General features: G+C 30.0%; 1 protein-coding gene across 1 annotated transcript in view; it reads right to left on the bottom strand.

Moving 5' to 3' along the window:
* Positions 1 to 21,631, bottom strand: part of LOC127285722 (protein vein) — a 533,094-nt gene that overhangs the window by 185,599 nt on the left and 325,864 nt on the right. The window lies entirely within an intron of this gene.

Genomic DNA, 21,631 nt, shown 5'->3' with positions numbered 1-21,631 from the left:
TCCTGTGACAACAAAGGACACAGCAGTGGTCCTTTTTCTTTCAATACACCTACTACTGAATTTTAAGGTAAGTGTTTTATATTCTCACTCCTAACTTTTTCTAAACTTTTCGTATATTTGTAGTAATCCTTGCATTCCTTGTTGCAGTGGAATCCTGACTTCCCCTTATTTCAAGAATGGTTGCTTCAGGATACTCTCTCTCAAACATCAATTTTATAACTCTAAATGTTTGTCTAAATAAATTTGTAACCTGATTATAAAATAAATTACTATTCTCTTTCTTCCCTGTACCCTTAGCTCAGAACCTTCTGCTCTGTAAATGAAACAGGAATTCACTGAATCACCGAGCGGCCATAAATAAAATGAAATATTATTTCGTTAGTTATTTCTCTATTTGAGACATAACACTTACGAGGCATTGCTAGGTGGAGGGAAGAGATTAAAGGGAGCACGTCTATTAATCCCTTTCATCACCAATCCGTAATCGTTCACCTAAAAGATTCCTAATTTTGGAATGCTCTGGTTTGAAGGTAGGAAGCACCTGCACATCACTCCAGAGCACTCCATTGGCTACGTCACACCCCCAGTCTGGCTAGTACTCGAGAGATGAACTTTGACAGGAGCACCTATACAAAGTTTCCCCTCCGGTCAGATTTTCCAAGTGCAAGCACATGGAAAAGCCTTCGTGAGACAGACTCATTATTAATGAGCGAAAAGGTAAAGAATTGCATGGGACTAATACATCTTGTATCGCCCTTTACGTCCAGCAGTTTGTCTCCCACTATTACAGAAAGCCATTTGCTTTCTGCCGAAAGTCGTTAGACTCTTGTAGCGATGAGAGAAGGAATGATGATATATATCTATAGATTAACCTAATAGTCTAGTCATCTGCCGATTCTTACAAAGTTGGTAAGGACCTTGCAGGTCGTCAAGACTTTTCCAATCCCTAACGGCTTAACAATTCGCTTCCCAAATTAAGATCGCAACAAAAATGTCGAAACCTAGAGAATGGTACAATTCCGATGGCTCTAAAGCACTCAAAGAATCGTCCTCTTGCAACAGCCTCTACAATTAAGCGATGTGGACTATTAACCACTGCCACCATAAGTCTATGCCAATGATCCGAATAGAGGTAAATCTTTATCAGGGGCCCGGCGCCTAATGCCTAAGGTACCATTTATACTCTGGTAGAAGTCCAATTATTTGCGTCAAAGTAAAACAGTTAATATTCGAGAAAGTTGAGAAGAAATGCCAAGTGAATTGAAACATTACAACATTACAACAAAATCTTCATCAGAATCGAACGTAACTGCGATTGAGGAATTACCAGGACATGAGCAGGTGCAGTGGAGAAAAAGGAGAACGGGATTTAGAATTAAGATTGGAGCAATTATTGAAGCGGGTAAAGTTAATGGAGAAAGATAATAACAAAAGGAACTTTGTGATTGGAAGAATTAAAATTGGGTAGAAAGAGGGTAAGGGAGAATTAGAAAGATTCTTGACAATGATTGGGATACGGATTAATATTAGGAGGGTAAAGGCGACAGGAGGAATTTTGGGATTCAGAATGTGTAATCCAGGATAGTAGAATATCAGGATTGGAAATTTGGGATTGAGGCATTTAAGAAAGTAAAACCCTAAAAATAACGTTTTTGGAGAATTTTAATTTTGGAACTAAAATCCAATGTTTTAAAACTTCTGCTTATATTACAAATTAACGGAAAATATTTGTCCATTAAAATAATATTAAAATTATTGTTACTTCGCTATATGTAATGCATACCTAGTTCAGCATTTAATTTCTGATAACTGCAGTAATATTATTATTTTATATAATTTAACATTCCTGGTAAATTAAAGAATTCCCTTCTGAAAATATTTGTCATAATTTATTCAATAAAATTTGCCTTTAAATAATAATAATAATTTGTTATTTATTATTATTAACATTTTTAAACATAATCATACAGGGGATTGTTGAACATTGGAACTGATGCAAAAATGGAGTTGTAAATATATAATTTAAATTAGCCAATAATTGCAATAAAATAATTTATACCGGTGACGATATTGAATTATGACATTCTTAATTAGCTAAGGTCGAGAAATATAATGTAAAGAAAAGCTGATTAAGTTAAATATTATTAAACGTCTTATATAAAATGTACACTTAATTACAAGTGAATCTTAAAATATTAACGACAAGAAACGTCAAATATATTTCATGTATAAAATATAAATACGAATAAATTATATATAATGTCACCTTTTCTAGAAATGTTCAAAGATTTGTATTAACATAATATTATAGATTCGATTCCAATTTAAATTAATAAAAATGTATATATTTTTAGTTAATTAAAAGTAACGAGTAAAATATATTTTAAAAAGTTTAATTTATAAGTACATTGTAAAAATATTTATGACATTGTAAAACATATCCTTTGAATTTATAAACAATAAAAACTTTTCATTGAAATTTATTAAGATTTATTTTGCAGTTCTTGAAAATTGAGTGTTTTTAACTGTGCGTAGTAAATGTCGCAAAAAATGTCAAAAAAAAAAACGTAAAATGTAATAACAGTAAAAAAACAGTCGTCATACGGAATATTAAATTATATATTTTATAGTTCGTGGAAATGAATTTTTCAAGAATATTCCAAAATATTCGGAAGAAAGGATGTTCACTATAAATTTTTCTTAAAGGAAAACCATGTCACCCTGTAAAACTATAACTTTTTCTTTTAAAAAAAATGTCACGTAGTGACTTTCAAGGTTCTATAACGCAATATATATATATACATTTATAAGCTGGAAGTGTAGTTCACTCCGTCAGTCTTGGAGGCCTCTTGTATGTCGTAAACACTTTTTGCAAACCGTCAAATACACGTACTCTAAAAATTCACCGACATCTAGATGCATTTTTTGCAACATACTTTTCCATGCTTAAAGAAGTTTACTCATGCCGCTCGAAATACAAAGTGCACCCTCTATGTTCTCATGTATAATGCACCTAAACGTATGCTACCAAATTCCTGCCTTCCTAAACTCATACATTGACAAACGAATATATGGTTAGTGTTTGTAGCACTATAAACATAATACATAGTTTATAAAGCTGAAATGTATATTATCAACAAAAGTATTCATAAAGAGGGTAAGTAATTTTAATTAACAATCTTTGTGAAATTAATGTTTTTTTAAATTAAAAATAAACATGTTTTGCTTAAAGAAACTGTCGTAGTAATAAACTCTAGCCTCTTTTAATTTAGAAATTATTCTATACAATGAAAAGGAAAATTTTCTTTTTCTGAAAACTAATTTAGTAAAGCTTTTAGAAACCTATTTTTGAAATTTAAAGAAATAAAACATTTTTAATAATCTGAGATTAAAATAAAAATTCTGATATATTAGATGATAGAATATTAGAATTGTATTGTAGGAGTTATTGATCATTCTGAAGTATTGGGTCAACTTTATTTTATCTGACCGCTGCAATGCCGGATACATGCGATAATAATTTTAATAAAACTGTATAGTTACGAATTAAATGTTTTACAATAAATTCTTTGCTAATTATTATTAAAAAAATCCATTATATTAATATACTTTATTATTAATTATTATTAGGCATTTCTACGAAAAAGCGGACATCCATGCGTTACGAAGATTATTAAATTGGGCACTACTTTTTTTTAAATTACATATAGGAATAGATGGTATTTCACACGAGCAACAAATACATGTTTTAAACGTAATTTTTCACACTAAATTCGAATCCGCAGTCAGATTTTTAAATAGTTTTTAAGATAAATGTAATTTTTATTTTTTCGATAATTCAGCCTGTAAATTGATTATTTATTAAAACAATCAGTGTCTATTCAAGTTAAAACAAGTGTAAATAATTCTCCCAAATAATTCAATAAAATTCCAATCGAAAATTTTCTCAAGTTATTGTATGTGAATCCAGACTGGACCCTCATAACAAAGGGATATCCATATCAATGGTCGATATCCTAGAATGGTCCACAGAATATCTTGGGATATCCCTAGGATATCCAAACTGCCGGTCTGTGGGACATCAACAGGACATCCACAGGATATCCACATGATATCCCTAAGACATCCACAAAATATCTATTGGATATTATATCGCAGGATATCCATGGGATATCCTCAGGATGTCCGTGGGATATTCTTAGGATATTCACGGGATATTTAATATCTCAACATATATTTTTAAAGGTTAAAATTATTAAGCTAATATAATGAATAATAATATAATAAAAACAAAAATCTTATGAGCTTCTAATTTATTTTAAATAAAGATTTTAAACGCATTTTTCAAAGTTTTTAAATAAACTCATGCACTTAATGTGTAATTAATATTAATAGTTATTCGTTATTTGCGGGGTAGAATTTATATTGTTTAAAGCAAATTTATTTTCTGACAATATTAAGCATATGAATAAAGGAATGAATCACGAATGAGAAAAAAATTAGTTAATAGTTTTTCAAATTAAACAACTTTCTCGAAAAACAAGTTGCATTTTATTTTATTTATATAAAATTTAATTCACAGAATATTCTCACTCGTAGTCTCATAATGACTTTAAAAACAGTATCCTGAGAATATCTTCTTGACATCCAGAAGATATACTGAGAATATCCTGAAAATATCTGTGGGATATCCTGACGATATCTATGGGATATTCTGATGATATCTATGGGATATCTGGAGGACATTTATAAAAGTCTATAGAGATATCCAGAAGATATCTTGTGGATATCCTCAGATATCCATGGGATATCCAAACCGACGATTTTTTGGATATCCTTAAGAGATCCTTTTGATATCCATAGGACATCCCTAGGATATCTGCGGGATTTTATCAATATATCCCAAGATATCTTGTGTTATTAGGGGAATAAATATAATTAATTAAATAAAATAATAATGATGATAAATAAATTATTATTATTTTATTTTATAAAAAAATATTTATTGTATATTCTCACGAACATATCATGGCTATTTAATTACAAAGTTATTTTAATTAAATTCGTCGTCCGCGATATTGAAATCTGTCTAATTGAGTTTTTAATTTTATACTAAAATTTAAAAAAGATATATAATAACTTAATTTATTATCGCGACGTAATTATTTTCCTGGAAATGCAATTTTCAATTATTGTTATTTATTAAAAAATTGATATTAGTAAATCTAATTTAAGAATAATTATTCTTGATTTATGTATTACTTAATTATTATAATGATGTGCGCCATTGTCGATTTTGACATTAAAATCAAGTCCTGATGATGTATGTACATTAGAAACAGAACTCGATAAGCAAAGAGAATTCACAATAGTCTGTGTAGACCAATTCCGTTTAATTTGTTGATAATACACGTGAACTGATTGGAGTGCAGCTAGTTTGACTAGAAATTGAATTTCATCTTTGAATTTCAACTGTGGGGGCCTTATTTTGATCATTATTTTATAACACTCCGGCAGTTTTGAAAAATATATTTCAACTTCAAGATAGCGTCAACTATTATGATTTTATATTCATAATGAAATTAAGATTCTAACTTTTATTAATGTAATTTCATTTCTAATCTCACCATTCCCTTTTACTTTTACGCTTCCACTTCTACTTTCACCATTCTATTTCCACTTCTGCTATTCCACTGTCAATTTCACTATCGACTTTCACAAAAGTGGAAATGGAATTACGAAAATGGAGAGGTGGAAGTGGAAGATTAAGGGTAAAAGTGAAAATAGAAGTGTAAGTGAAATGGTGAAAGTGAAAATTAAATTATATAATTTCAAGGTTTCAAAAATTTCGATGCAAATATAACCAAACAACATATGTTGATGTAAACATGAGAATTTGTAGTAAACTCAAACATTTTTTTATAAAAATATTTTATTATTTTGCGCGTATTAGTATGAAATAACTCAAGAACTTTTAATCTGAAAAAGTATATCTATCAAACGAGATATAGATTTGTATAAATTTATACTATAAGATTGTAAAAATGGATAAAAAAAACTCAAGAAACTCAATAAAAGAAAGAATTGGCGTAGCCTGCCTGTAATAATCCTGAGTGTTTCATTCAATAACTTTATATTTTCTTCCATCAGAGAAATATTTAATAAGTATACCACTCACAATCAGTAAAATAATATTCTTTCTCTTTTATTGATCTTCTTTCTCTAAGAATTATTTTACCTTATATTGTGCCTAGCATATTTAAAGTACGATGCCACTACAACTAACAAGAAAAATGTACTTCAATGCTTTTTAGTTATATTACAAAAAAAAGAAAATCGTTAATTTTTTATATTTATGGAATCTTATTAAACTACAGGTTCGTTTATTTTAAAAAATTTATGATATTAAATATTTGAGCATCTTATTGCTTTTTTGCATGTGCTAATTAATGTTTTAATAGTTTCAATATTATCCTCTTTTATATAGCATTGGAAAACAGTAAAATGTTTTTATGTTGTACATTTGGATCAATTAGAATATTATTGCAGATTAAATGACATTGAATTAAAACTATAACTTCGGCTAACTTAAAACAATTTCCGTCATAAAGTTTTGCAAAAAAAAATATAATTTATCTTTACTTTCAGCAGAAATTGAGGACTTTTTATCCATCAAGTTTGCTTTAACCATTAATCAATCTTATTAAATTATATATGCTTCACAAGTGTACATTTTTTTAAACTTTTGACTAATAATTTTCTTTTTTAATGTTTATGGTGAATTTAAAAATAAATTTTATATAATAATGTACCTATTATTTTATCATTTAATTGATATAAAAATATATAACCACGCAGACGGATGTCTACAACAAAGAATCATTTAAATTCTTGGTAGACCTTGTCGTGGTAGCGGGATTTTTCACTGAAGGACATGCAAAAACCAAGATGTAGGGTAAGGATAAAAAGAGATATAGAAAGTAAAGATTTAAGTAAAGACATAAAGGTGCAGGATATCGCAGAACCGGCGCTGCTGTAAGTGGGCAAGTTGGCTTTCCAGCATCGAAATTTATTGACAACAGTGCTGCAGTATTGGACACCTTGTGTACTGCAGCATCCAATGCCACAAGATGGCTGGACCATGGAGGCACCCAATTTTTTAAGGTTAACCAGGTCCGCTTAGAAAAACTTAGATGTAGAAGAGGTAGCGCTTCAAGCGTTCCTAGTGTCAACAGTGGAAAAAGTTTTATTCCATCTGACCTAGACAACGAGACAGTAGAAGAAAAACGAGAGAAGTGCTTAAAGCCTAGGCAGGAGGAAGCTGAATGTCATCAGAGGATCGAAAAGGAGATCGACAAGATGGTAAATTCTTGCAAAGTCCAGAATAATGTCAACATGACTATTAAGGATGGTCAGTGAGGTGAAGACAATGCACGCCCTAGCTGATACACTGTAAAAAAAGGAGTTGAATTTCAACTCCCCAGGGGATGCCATTGGGGAGTTCAACTTTAACTCCTTACACGAGTTGGAGAATATGATCCTCCATTATAAAATAACTCAAAAGGGAGTTGATACTGAACGCCCTTCCACTCTTGGTTAACTCCTTTTTCGAGTTGATTTTTAACTCGAAAAATCGAACTCCCAACTCCTAATGCTGGTAACTTATTAAATTGTTTACAGTGTAATGGAGATAGCAACCTTGGTAGCACTATAGGCTATGTGTAGGTGAAACGGAAAACGAAACAGGAAAAGAGAGTGTATCCATAAGAAACGGCTTCGACACGCTGTCATAGAGACATGGAAATGAAGAAAAAGCACTGTCAGTTAAGAGAGGACCTACGCTGAGGCGAAGAAGAAGAAAAGACACCTCTTGTCAAAAAGATTGCGAAGCACCTATTCGTAACCAAACCAGTAAGAAGAAAGCGATGAGTTGATCTACAATGGTGATCCGAGTCGCAACAGGAACAACGTATGCCAACGTACTGAGCAAACTTTGCAGGGAAGTGAATTCGTCAGTAACACACAGGCAATGGGTGCAAGGCCATCTGATTAAAATTGGAGGAGACTTCAATAAGAAGGCATTCTCCGCTGAGGTCACCAAAACGGTTGAAAATATGGAAAAGGTGCAGACCGTGGATCGAAATGTGACAGTGGAGATTCGCGACATGGATTGCCTTACCTAGAAAGAAGAGGTCCAACAGGCATTGGAGGAAGTGCTCTAGAAGCAAGGAAGCAGGACTGTAATTCTCCTAGGACCCAACCGACGGAGAATAAAACTGGCGGTTGTAGTTACCGACCCAGAGGAGGCGGACAGGCTGGATAAATTGGCTTTATGTGTTGTCCAATAAAAAGGACGGTGATGGTCGTTTGGTGACACCAATGTCTGTTTTACGGCTACATAGGAAAAGTTTGAAAGGCAGCGGACAGATTGACAGCGTGCTTCAAGTGCGGTGAAGTTGATCATAAGTGTGCAAACTGCAGTAGAAGCTCAAGCTGCTTCTTATGTAGAGAAGAGTATAAGACGAACATCAGCCTCATCACAGGCAGTGGAGGATGCGTAAAAAATAAAAAAATAAATACGACAGTTTTCCTTACATAATTTAAAAGCAGTTGAAAAACAAAAAAAAAGAATAGCAGCCTGTCAGAACGGGAAAAATTACTAAGCGTCATTTTTTAGCACTTAGAATGTTAATGGTTAATAAAGTGGGAATCCACTAATCCAGCCATAATGGCTGAAAAATATTATATATTATAAAAATTGATTTCTTTTAATACTCACTTCATTTTGTTTAAATAATAAATTCTCTTATTAATAAACCAACTTGCCAAAGTCGTCAGATTAATAGTCGACTAATAATAATTAAATTCGATTCTAATTTGTCCTTTCGTCCTGTTATGAAAACTCTCGCGAGCCATTGAGGATTCTGAGTCACCAAGGGATAGTGTTCTAAAGACAGTAAATTACGTCAAGAAGAGAAAGAAGTTTGCGGTGATTTACCGGTAAATTACCGCTTCGTTTTTTCTCCGAGAATTTAAAAATTCTTTAAATTATTAATATTTCCAATTACAATGACAAAAGTTATTGAACAAGCAATGCAAAGAACGTATTCTACGCAAACGCGACTTAACCTCGCTTTTTCAATAATTTTGCAATTATTTAGACTGTTAGGAATAATGTGATGATTAATAAATTATATAATTTCATGTAAATAACACTTCTGTCAATTATCTTTAACCTACATACTATAAAAATACATATTTAAATTTAAAAAAGTCAATTATAAATTACTTAAATGAATATTCTCGTAAATTCTCTTTTTTCAGTAATTTTCTTTATCACTTTCTTCAGTTTCAATTTTACCGTGAATCTTAAAACAGTACTAAGGGAAGAGCTTCCTGGTGTATATATTTGGATGAGAGTCCCGAATAATTAAGAACACCAGGAAGACGAAATTGCTGTTTTGTTGACGATCTGTCAATTCAATACTGGCAGTCAATTTCAATGGACTTCTAGCGTCAATCAACTCTACATACACGGAAAGAAATTTAGTAGCAATATTTGATAAATCTGATAGGAAATTTTAGTATTCTCTTTTTCAAACGCGGAACATTTGGGTTTGATAACGAAAATCGGTATATTTTTACCAATAGTCTTTTTAGTAAATATATTCCAGAAATTGAAATTATTATTTCGTAAATTGATAAATTTATATGAAAAACCAGAAGTAAGTTAAACCGACGCGCACTTCGTTATTTACTAAATTTATATGAAAATTTGGAAAGATTATTTCGAAATTTGTTAAAACTATACTAAAAATTCGAAGTGGTTCAGTCGTGACAGATGACGACAGTAACATCAATAGATTCTACGCCAAAGTTTTATCTCTTTCTCATCTCGAGCATAGACGAGGATATGAACTTTTAAATGCACACACACACATACACCGCATTGTTTTACATCGATAGACCTTTTCATGCTGATCATTCTGTCCTCTTCCAACTCATGCGTCATTGTATGCGCTAGATAAGGACAGAACGATCAGCATGAAAAGGTTTTATTCCTAACCTTTACTAACGATTATACGTATAACATTCGCAGAATAACGCTTCATATACAAATTTACGTTCATTTGAAAAACTGATGTGACCATTCTTATATACTAACCAGACATATTTTTCACCGCTTATGAGAAAGGTGAAATTATATCAAAACATGTTTAAAAATACAAATAAAAATCATTATTTATTGGGAAATAATTAAATATTTTATTATTTTTTGAAGAACAATTTTTTTACTGATTTATTGTAAAATCTTCGAAATTAATTATATAAAAGAAATTCAGGTCTGTATCAAGATAATGGGAAAAAGGGGTTTGTCTAAAGAGCTTCGTCAGTCTTCGTTACCACTCGGTGAGGATCGTGCAATTCGGAACGTTCAACTTCGGCAAATTTCGTCGAATCTCGTTAGCTTTAATATTTCTTTTTCAATTTTCATATCAAATATATCAAAATCTGAAATAATTATATCATTTTATACAATTCTAATTACGAAATTTGAAATATTTGGTTAGAAAAATTAATAAAGAGCTTATTAAAATTTGACATTTTTTTGTTTCAATAAAAAGATTTCAGATTTCGTAAATATTATATTGCTACAAACTTTCTTTCCGTGTAGGATAGTTCCGGAATCTACGTTACCGACGGTCGCATATCAATTATCGATCGTGGATAAAATAAAATATTGAATATTGATTAATCTGAATGACACCGAGAAGAGAGAGCGCTGCACAGTGGGGCCAAAAACACGTCCGTGGACAAATTAACTTAGAGCCTACAAATTTCAACCGATTTTGACGTTCTTTGAATTGACTTAAAGGTAATAAAATTCCACACAGCGCTGTCGTTTTTGTTTTTTTAAAAAAAAATTTTTTCTATTGTTTATTTATTGTTAAAGTTGAAAAATTTTTTTTTTCTTCTCTAAAAACTACATAAGTTTTTCAAAAAGGACGGTATTACATCAACAAAGCCTAAAATTGTTAAAGCAATGATTTGAGAACATTTTCTGAGATTTAAATAATTGTTTAAAAATTTTTTGTAATTGTTATTAACAAATTAGCGGACTAAAGACGATTTAATTGTTTTTTTTACTTTTAGCAATTGAAATGCATGTAATCTTTTGTATTTAAGGGCCAAAAGTAATTAACATTGAAAATAATTATTATAAACTAATTATTGTTCTTTTTTAAACAATTTTTATAAACAATTTTCTTTATCTTAGTTCTTTATAACTAAATTATTTAAATATTGTGTTCAGTCTACTATATTATTACTCAAGATGAACAAATATTGCTAAATTTTGACAATTTTCAACTTAGCTTTGTTTAAACAACTCTTAATTAACAAATACACAGTGACGTTGTTTTTAGTTGTTTCAAATTCGTTTTTTTCAAGACTCCTTAATTTTTAAATATTTTTATATTACACCGTCCGACACGATTTTTCACACATGAAAAAATCAATGATTTTCAGAAACACCAAAAAAAAGATACCCGTGTCTGTCCGTTTTGCTAGATCAGGTCATTTTTTGCTTTTAGAGGTAAAAACAGCCCTTAAATGAAAGGTGATAGGAAATCTTGTACAAATTAATAATTTTTTATGAAACCTGGTATCTCGGGGTTTTCCGGGTCGCTGATTACGAATCTGATGTCAGATTTTCAAAATTCAAAATGGTGGATTCAATATGGCGTTCGAAATTTATAAAAGTTCATCGAATTTACTTGAAACTTGTTACTTTAAGGTTTTTGGGGTTGCTGATTGCGAATATGATGTCAGATTTTTAAAATTCAAAATGGCAGATTCAATATAGCGTTTGAAATTTTTAAAAATTCGTCGAATTCACTTGAAACTTGTTACTTGAAGGTTTTTGGGGTCGCTGATAACGAATATGATGTCAGATTTTGAAAATTCAACATGGCGGATCCAATATGGCAGTCGAAATTTATAAATATTAATTATTTTTTATAAAATTTGATGTCTAGGGGCTTTTGAGGTCGCTGATAATAACATAATAATCATAATAATAATAATAATAATAATAATAATAATAATAATAATAATAATAATAATAACATAAAAACATTTATAAATTTCGACCACCATATTGGATCCGCCATTTTGAATTTTGAAAAGCCGATATCAAATTCGTAATCAGCAACCCCAAAAACCTTCAAGTAACAAGTTTCAAGTGAATTCGACGAATTTTTAAAATTTTCAAACGCTATATTGAATCTGCCATTTTGAATTTTAAAAATCTGACTTCAGATTTGTGCTCAGCGACCCCAAAAACTTCTAGACACCAAGTTTTATAAAAAATGATTAATATTTATAAATTTCGACCGCCATATTAGATCCGCCATTTTGAATTATTAAAATCTGACATCATATTCGTTATCAGCGACCCCAAAAACCTTCAAGTAACAAGTTTCAAGTGAATTCGATGAACTTTTATAAATTTTGACCGCTATATTGAATCCGCCATTTTGAATTTTGAAAATCTGACATCATATTCGCAATCAGCGACCCCAAAAACCCCTAAGTAACAACTTTCAAATGAATTGGTGAATTATTATAAATTTCAACCGCCATATTGGATCCGCCATTTTGAATTTTGAAAATCCGACATCAGATTCGTAATCAGCGACCCGGAAAACCCCGAGATACCAGGTTTCATAAAAAATTATTTATTTGTACAAGATTTCCTATCACCTTTCATTTAAGGGTTGATTTTACCCCTAAAAGCAAAAAATGACCTGATCTAGCAAAACGGCCAGACACGGGTATCTTTTTTTTGGTCCTAGTTTCTGAAAATCATTGATTTTTTCGTGTGTGAAAAATCGTGTCGGACGGTGTAATATAAAAATATTTAAAAATTAAGGAGTCTTGAAAAAAAACGAATTTGAAACAACTAAAAACAACGTCACTGTGTATTTGTTAATTAAGAGTTGTTTAAACAAAGCTAAGTTGAAAATTGTCAAAATTTAGCAATATTTGTTCATCTTGAGTAATAATATAGTAGACTGAACACAATATTTAAATAATTTAGTTATAAAGAACTAAGATAAAGAAAATTGTTTATAAAAATTGTTTAAAAAAGAACAATAATTAGTTTATAATAATTATTTTCAATGTTAATTACTTTTGGCCCTTAAATACAAAAGATTACATGCATTTCAATTGCTAAAAGTAAAAAAAACAATTAAATCGTCTTTAGTCCGCTAATTTGTTAATAACAATTACAAAAAATTTTTAAACAATTATTTAAATCTCAGAAAATGTTCTCAAATCATTGCTTTAACAATTTTAGGCTTTGTTGATGTAATACCGTCCTTTTTGAAAAACTTATGTAGTTTTTAGAGAAGAAAAAAAAAATTTTTCAACTTTAACAATAAATAAACAATAGAAAAAATTTTTTTTTAAAAAAACAAAAACGACAGCGCTGTGTGGAATTTTATTACCTTTAAGTCAATTCAAAGAACGTCAAAATCGGTTGAAATTTGTAGGCTCTAAGTTAATTTGTCCACGGACGTGTTTTTGGCCCCACTGTGCGCTGTTTAGCGACGCTTTCGAGTTTGACTCGTCAGCCATTTTTACTCTCATTCTCATCCTAGTGTCAGTAGTCTTAACTTGGTTTTGTGTCTTCTTTTGAAATAAATTTAAAATGTAATAATTTTATAATTGTGAGACTGGGCTTCATTGTCGTCGTCAAAATGGCGGTGAGTCCCCAAATTAATATTATGAGTCGTTCCTTCTGAATCAATCTCATTATTATTTAAAATTGAATTAAAAATAAATCTGAATTCTTGTTAATCAGCCTTCTGCTACTTTCATAAAATTAACCTTTGCCAAATTGAAGTGAATATGAATAAATAGTGTTATTATTAAATTCTGCCTAGTTAATGGTGTTTCTCCTTATCCCCCCTTTCCGCAGTTTGTTAGAAAGTTTTTCCTAACATTTTTTTGAGAAAGTAGGCATAACTTCAATAATAATTAATTATATGTAGAATGGTTTACTTATTTCCCATAAAATAACTTGACGTCTTAGTAAATTATTAATTAATTACGTTATAACTTTTAACGAATTTTCAAATTATTAAATATTTTTTTAATTAAAAAGTTACATTTTTGAAAAATGCATTCAGGAATTTTTCCATTACTGCGTCTCTTAAGAAACAGAGATAGAATTTTATAAGAAAATTTTTAAAATATTACCTTTCTGAAAAGAAATAGCATTTTCATTTAATGCTATTAAGATGTTACTAAAGGTAACTAAGATTTCTTTAAAGATTTAAAATTTTATAATATGCAAAGAGTACAAAAATTATTTCATTTCATTTATTATTATTTAATAATAATAATAAACTATAAACAATACTAATATAACAATTACTATAAACAATAATTATTAATCTTCAAGCTTTAGAATGTGTTAAAAAATGTTAACTTTAATTGAAAAATAAATATTACCAAAAAACGTAAAAGAAAAATTTTGCATAATTTAGTTGGAAATCTGTATTTCAATAGAGTAACTTTTTAATATGATTCTATAGCTTAATAATGTGATTATGACTATTGCACAAACAGAACTTTAATTAAGGTCATATTTGTTATCTACGGTGGTATATTCTGCTTTTATTAAAAATATTAATCTGTTTATTAATTTATTAAATCTTTAAATAAGGCCGTTGATATTACTGATTAATTTGGAAATAATTTTTTCTTTTAGAAATATTTAACCACCGTAAAAGATACGTTTTCAAAATTTAAATAGGCTAAATTTTTTTTAAATTTATTGTTTTTGATTGTAACTTATTATTTGAGTTAATTAAAATCAATGGAAGTAAAAGTGAAAATGTAAGTAAAAATTAGATATAGTGAAAGTGAAAATAAGAATTAGTGAATTGAAAGTTAAAATGTGAATGAAAACTAGAATCAGTGGTAGTAGAAGTGAAAATGTAAGTGGAAATTGTAATATAATCAGTGAAAATGGAAGTGATTCCAAAAACCCTTTAGTAAACGCGGTTACATACTGTATAGAAGGCAGAGTTTGATCGACACTTTTTGGTCAATTATTTGGCAGTTGTAATTTGCACGACCCACGAGGCTGAGGTTTAATTATTTTGTTTCCCAAAGAAGAGTGATTGATTTTCATTTATTTGATTGTTGAGTTGTTGAGATTTAAAATTTGCAAATAAAAAATATAAAAAGATGAAAATTGTCTTTATATTTATATAAGAATAATATTAATTTTAGTGTAAGCGATAATTGAGAGTGTAAAAAAACTAAATTTTAGTGTAAACGAAAGTGAGAGTATAAAGAAATTTTATTTTTTATATTTATTGACATTTTAAATTTCACGTTAGTAATTTTGATTGAAGAAATTGTTTCAAAGAATTTTATTTAAAATTCAATTCATTTCCACTATTACAATAATTGTTTTGCTTTGTTTTTATTTTCAGAGGTACAGTATTTCTGTACTCTTAAAGCAAATAATAACTTGAGAAATTGAACTACTACCTTTAATAATTTTTTTTATTGCGAAGAGTAATAACGTTTACTACCTGATGTTTATATTTTGTTTTTAATTTTGAGATTTAGTTTCTTAATTTTAATCAAAAATTTAATTGTAAATTTAAATCTGTATTTTTCAAAGCAAAGGTTTATCTTAATTTACGTCTCAAAATTCATTTTTAATAGTACGCAATTAACCCATTGCGGAACTGAGATACTCCAGAAAACCGCAATAAAAGCAATTTTAGAATATCTTAATCTTCATTTCCTAAGATATAGACTCTGCTAAATCTGAAATTAAAACCCAAAAAATTTTTCATTTTTAGATAAATTAGTGCCTTAAAGTTGAGTTTTATAACCTTTTGGAAATATTATATACATTTAAAGATATCCCTGAGACATCCTAGGGATATCTATTTAATTCCGGCGTTTTGGAGATCCCTAGAATATCCTGGAGATGTCTTAGGATATCATTTGGATATCCAAACCGCAGGAAGCAAATGGATATCCATAGTATGTCCTAGGGATATATTTAAATATCAGGTGCTGTGAGGGAATTATAAACAAACAAAATTAAATAAGTAAAAGAATTTTAAAAAAATTATAAATAAACATAGTTGAATGAAATGCTAAGTTTATACAAACAGATATCAATAAATTAAGCCAAAGTCTCTTAGTCCAAGACAATTGAGAAGGGTCGGGAAATAAGGAGAAAACTATTTCGTTATTTTCGCAACTCTGTAGCGCTAAACTCAGCAAAAGTTAGGAGCGAGTCCTTTCTTGTAGCAGTTTTCTTAAAAACAATTAAACTCAAAAATTAAAATGGGGTTATGGGTCACGTGGTATTTTCTCCTCCAAACAGGGCAAGCGGAAGTGAAAACATGACGCAAGTGTGTTTAATTGCGAACTAGTTGTTTATTTATGTTTAGTTCTAAAAAAATAAATAATAATTCAATGTTGGATGAAAGTACCCTAATAACACAAGATATCTTGGGATATATTGATAATATCCCGCAGATATCCTAGGGATGTCCTATGGATGTCAAAAGGATCTCTTAAGGATATCCAAAAAATCGGCGGTTTGGATATCTTCTGGATATCTCTATAGACTTTCATAAATGTCCTCCAGATATCCCATAGATATTGTCAGGATATCCCACAGATATTTTCAGTATATTCTCAGTATATCTTCTGGATGTCAAGAAGATATTCTCAGGATACTGTTTTTAAAGTCATTATGAGACTACGAGTGAGAATATTAACTGTGAATTAAATTTTATATAAATAAAATAAAATGCAACTTGTTTTTCGAGAAAGTTGTTTAATTTGAAAAATTATTAACTAATTTTTTTCTCATTCGTGATTCATTCCTTTATTCATATGCTTAATATTGTCAGAAAATAAATTGGCTTAAACAATATAAATTCTTCCCCGCAAATAACGAATAACCATTAATATTAATTATTATACAAGTGCATGAGTTTATTTAAAAACTTTGAAAAATGCGTTTCAAATCTTCATTTAAAATAAATTAGAAGCTCATAAGATTTTTGTTTTTATTATATTATTATTCATTATATTAGCTTAACAATTTTAACCTTTAAAAATATATGTTGAGATATTAAATATCCCGTGAATATCCTAAGAATATCTCACGGACATCCTGAAGAAATCCCATGGATATCCTGCGATATAATATCCAATATATATTTTGTGGATGTCTTAGGAATGTCCTGTGGATATCCTATGGATGTCCTGTTGATGTCCCACAGACCGGCGGTTTGGATATCCCAAGATATCCTGGAGACCATTCTAGGATAGCGACCATTGATATGGATATCCTATGGATATTCTAGGGATGTCCTTTTGTTATGAGGGTAGTTTTAACCCCTGGGTACAAATCTCCCAAGTGTTAGGCACTAGTTAATTCCTCTAAGATAAGCCACATCTGTAATAAGGAAATCTGGTTGATACTCCATTAGGTCCACATTTCAATTTCTGCACGTTTCAAAATCTATTATTAATACGTCATTTTTATAAATTTGCCGAGCTATTTTGACTCTTATCTGATAAAAGATAAATATCGATGCGACTGAGAATTTCTATATCAATAAACAAGAACCAAGTTTTGCGTAAATGTTTACGTAAATTGAAGATTAGATTTTGCACCCCTGCTGTAAATGACAGCACATTGTACAATGAAAATTGATGGAAGGAAAGGTATGGAGACATAAATGAAAGAACGAAGGATGAAGAGAAGAACGCGTAAGAACGACAAACCATATTCCTCCGTTAACTCAAGATGCGCGAAAATGACCTGTCAAGAAGGTTTTCGTTTCTGAAATTGCAAGGAGGGGTTTTATTTTTATTTTCTTGTAAAGTTGTATACAACCAAACTCTTCGCGTACTACTGTTTGTATTGTTAAGTTCAATAAGAAATAAAAAAAAAGAGAGAAAAGGAAAAAAAGGATAACGAGGTACCAGGATTTCTCTTTAAACTTGTCGCCTGGGATTTGAGTTTAAGTCCAACCCTCCGCAACTCACTCCCGAGATTCCCGAGGGTGTCATTTACATTTGAATTTCGGCGGCGGTGCATGGCTAATCGTTAAATGACGTTTCCCGGGGATATTCCTGTGCACGATTTTCAGACACGTGGGACCCAGACGATTACCAGCCTATCACTAAAATTTAACGTGTCTTCTGCCGTGTTTGCAAAAATTATAATCTACCTTACAAGTGTATTATCGTCCCTGAGAGCATCGTTAAAATTCTGAGAAATTGATTTTTTTTTCATGTGAGAATGTAAACGAGGTGTTATTTTTAAACATATATATTTATTTCTTCTATCTATTTATCAAATATTCTAATTCCAAAGAATGACATGGGGTCAATTAAGTAACTTTTTCCGAATTCCACATTTCGGATCCGCAGGATCCCACTTTCCGGATTCCACATTCCCTATTCTATATGTTCCGAATGGTCCTAAATGCACGCGTTTAAAAAACACCGAGGCGTTCTGTACTAAGTTTCTACTTTAAGGGTTAATTTTGGTTTTAAGAAGAAATGTTTTAATAAGTTAATTATATACGGAATGTGGAATCCGGAATATGGGAGAGATTCGGAATGTGCTATCCAGAATAAGGAATGTGGAATCCGGAATATGGGAGAGATTCGGAATGTGCTATCCAGAATAAGGAATGTGGAATCCGGAATATAGGAGAGATTCGGAATGTGCTATCCAGAATAAGGAATGTGGGATCTGCAAAAAGTTACGTAATTGACTATAAGAGGACTATCATTTTTTCTATATTTTTCCATATGTTGACTGAGAAACTGGGGGTCAATTACGTACCTTATTCCAGATCCCACATTCCGTATTCCATATTTCGTATTCCACATTCTGGATCCCCACTATCAAAATTCTGTTTTCCAGATTCCACATTCCGGATACCACTTTCAAAATTCCGTATTTCAGATTCCACTTTCAAAATGCCGGATTTCACATCTCACATTCTAAAAGTGGAATATAGGATCCGGAAAACAGATTTTTAAAAGTGTAATCCGGAATGTGGAATGCGGAATACGGATGTGAAAAGAGGGATCCGGAATGTGGAATCCGGAATACGAAATGTGAAAAGTGGGATCCGGAATACGGAATGTGAAATGTGGGATCCAGAATGTGGAATCCGGAAATAGTTACGTAATTGACCTCCCGTGCACCTTTCTATCTTAAGATGATTGAAGCTTCTGTTTAGCAGTTGTCCGCCATCTTGGATCTGCTATATTGAATTTTGAAAATATAATGAAAGATTCATCATAGCCTCTCAATAACAAATTTCAACTGAAATCGATTAATTTTTAAAAATTCTTTCATCATATTAAAAATTCTTTCATCATATTACAAATTGTCCATTTTTAAAATCGTTTTAAAACATTCATCAGGCAGAATTTTTACCAGACAATTTTATTTGGTAACATTTTTCTGTTCAAAGTAATAACTGAGCAAAAAAAGAATATTATAAAAACAAAGAAACGAAATTGACTAAAGCTACAGTATAATAAAATATAAATTCAAAAATTATTTTAAAATTTGTATTTTATAGCTAATTATTTCCTCATTAAAAATTTAATAAAAATTTTCACCTTTATGTTATTATAATTAACGACCTACCACAAAAAGCCGAAAGTAACAAGTTTTATTGAAATCATTAAAAATGTTTCAAACTAGATTATTAATTTTTCCACTTTAGTCGTTTTATATTAGTGAATGTATGTTTTACTATATCATGTAAAGATTTATACAGGTTACAGTTATTACTTAATGAGAAAATTTGTTTTTTTTCAACCACAATAAATTTATACAAATTTTCTTTTGTACTTTATTTTTTATTAATTCTAATACAATTGATTCAGATTGCAAAAAATTGTGCATTAAGAATTTTTTTTTCATCTTATCGCAATAACAATTACGTTAAAGAACTTTTTTTAAAAAAAATTTCATCGGCACAATCATTAAGCAATGCCAAGATGTGTTTTTTTCGATCAAGTTTAAATGTTAACTAGTTTCATTATTTTCTTATACGCAGAGATTACTTTATTCTTTTTTATTTAAAATTAAAACATCTTTGTAAAATAATTTAATATCAATTAGTTTTCAGAAATAATTAAATAGTAATTTCATGCCAAGAACAAAGTGCTACATTTCCTTTGATCAAGAAAAATGAACTAAAGTTTTTTTCTCTCTCTCTTTCAAATAATTCCCTATGATGAGAAATAATGCAACGAGATTGAGTTTAACAGAGACGCATTTTAACTTTTTAAAAAGTCTTCCGAGCACTGACCTAATTTAATTATTTAAGTTCGGTGCTTGCGTAATTAAAAAAAAGAAAAAACTATTCGGCAGCCGAACTACTTACCATGAAGTTTTAGTTTAGGCATTATTTCAATCTTGTAAAATAAACGTGATCTTGTGTACAAAAGTTGTGAATATTATATGTGAGTTGAAATTTCTGAAGTGTGCACCTAATTTCCCACTTGGAAACATTCTTCGAAGGAGTTTCCTGAAGAATTAATCGTAATTTGGTTAATAATTTCCGTCGTAATTCTAATTCAATTTCCTGCGAAAATCCGACAGTAATTGTCAGAATTCCACAAGAAACGGAAATTCTGTCGGAATTCTGTTTGCGTGGAAACAGAAAACACTTATTCGGTGAATATGGAACGGAAATTATTTGGGGAATTTCTCCGTAAACGGAAAGGCACCTTTGTGATTTTGGCGGAATTTGGATAATAATTTCCATAACGAATGGAAGGGTTCCCTGAAGATTTAGTCGGGATTCCGAAGAATAATTTTTCTGTGAAATTATTTACAATTTTCTGCGGAAACAGAAATCTATCATTCTTTTTTTAGGGTACGTACCTGATTACAAATATAAAATCAGATTTAGAAAATTACAAATTTGACACTGAATTAGTAATCAACGATCTTGAAAGCACCCAAGTAACGAGTTTTAAGTGAATCCGGTCAATTTAAAACAAATCTTCTGTCATATTGAACACGCCATTTTGAAATTTGAAAAACTAACATCTAATTATCAAAAAGATTATTTCTCTTTGCTAAAAGGATTACCATTAATTATTTTAACTTTTATTTATTAACTTAATTTTAACTTATATTTATTAAATATTCAGAAATGTCAGTTTCTTCAGAATTATAGTTTCTTTTTTTTCTTATAATAAATTAAAGTAACATAAATCTAAAATATAATTTGTTAAAAAGCATATACTTTAACTAATTAGGATATTTATCTTCTAAAATAAATTATTTCTAAAAGATGTTGAACTGATGAACACAGAAAGAAATTGTTTCCAGTTCCTGTTTTCCTTATTTTAATTGTGATTTGTTCGTCTTGATAACTCTGTTAATGAGTTCACATCTACCTCTGCACTTAGATCTCATACATATACATACATAGTTGTAAATGCTCTAGGTGCTTAGTGAACATCGATTAACTTTCCAAATGTTGCCCACATTCATTTTCGTCTCTACAATTTCCGCTGAAAC

The sequence above is a fragment of the Leptopilina boulardi genome, unplaced genomic scaffold, assembly GCF_019393585.1.
Source record: "Leptopilina boulardi isolate dan_hultmark-lab unplaced genomic scaffold, ZJU_Lbou_2.1 LbouV2_341, whole genome shotgun sequence".
Classification (NCBI taxonomy): Eukaryota; Metazoa; Arthropoda; class Insecta; order Hymenoptera; family Figitidae; genus Leptopilina; species Leptopilina boulardi.
The sequence above is the reverse complement of the archived record's forward strand: the minus strand, read 5'-3'. Positions and strand labels throughout refer to the sequence as shown.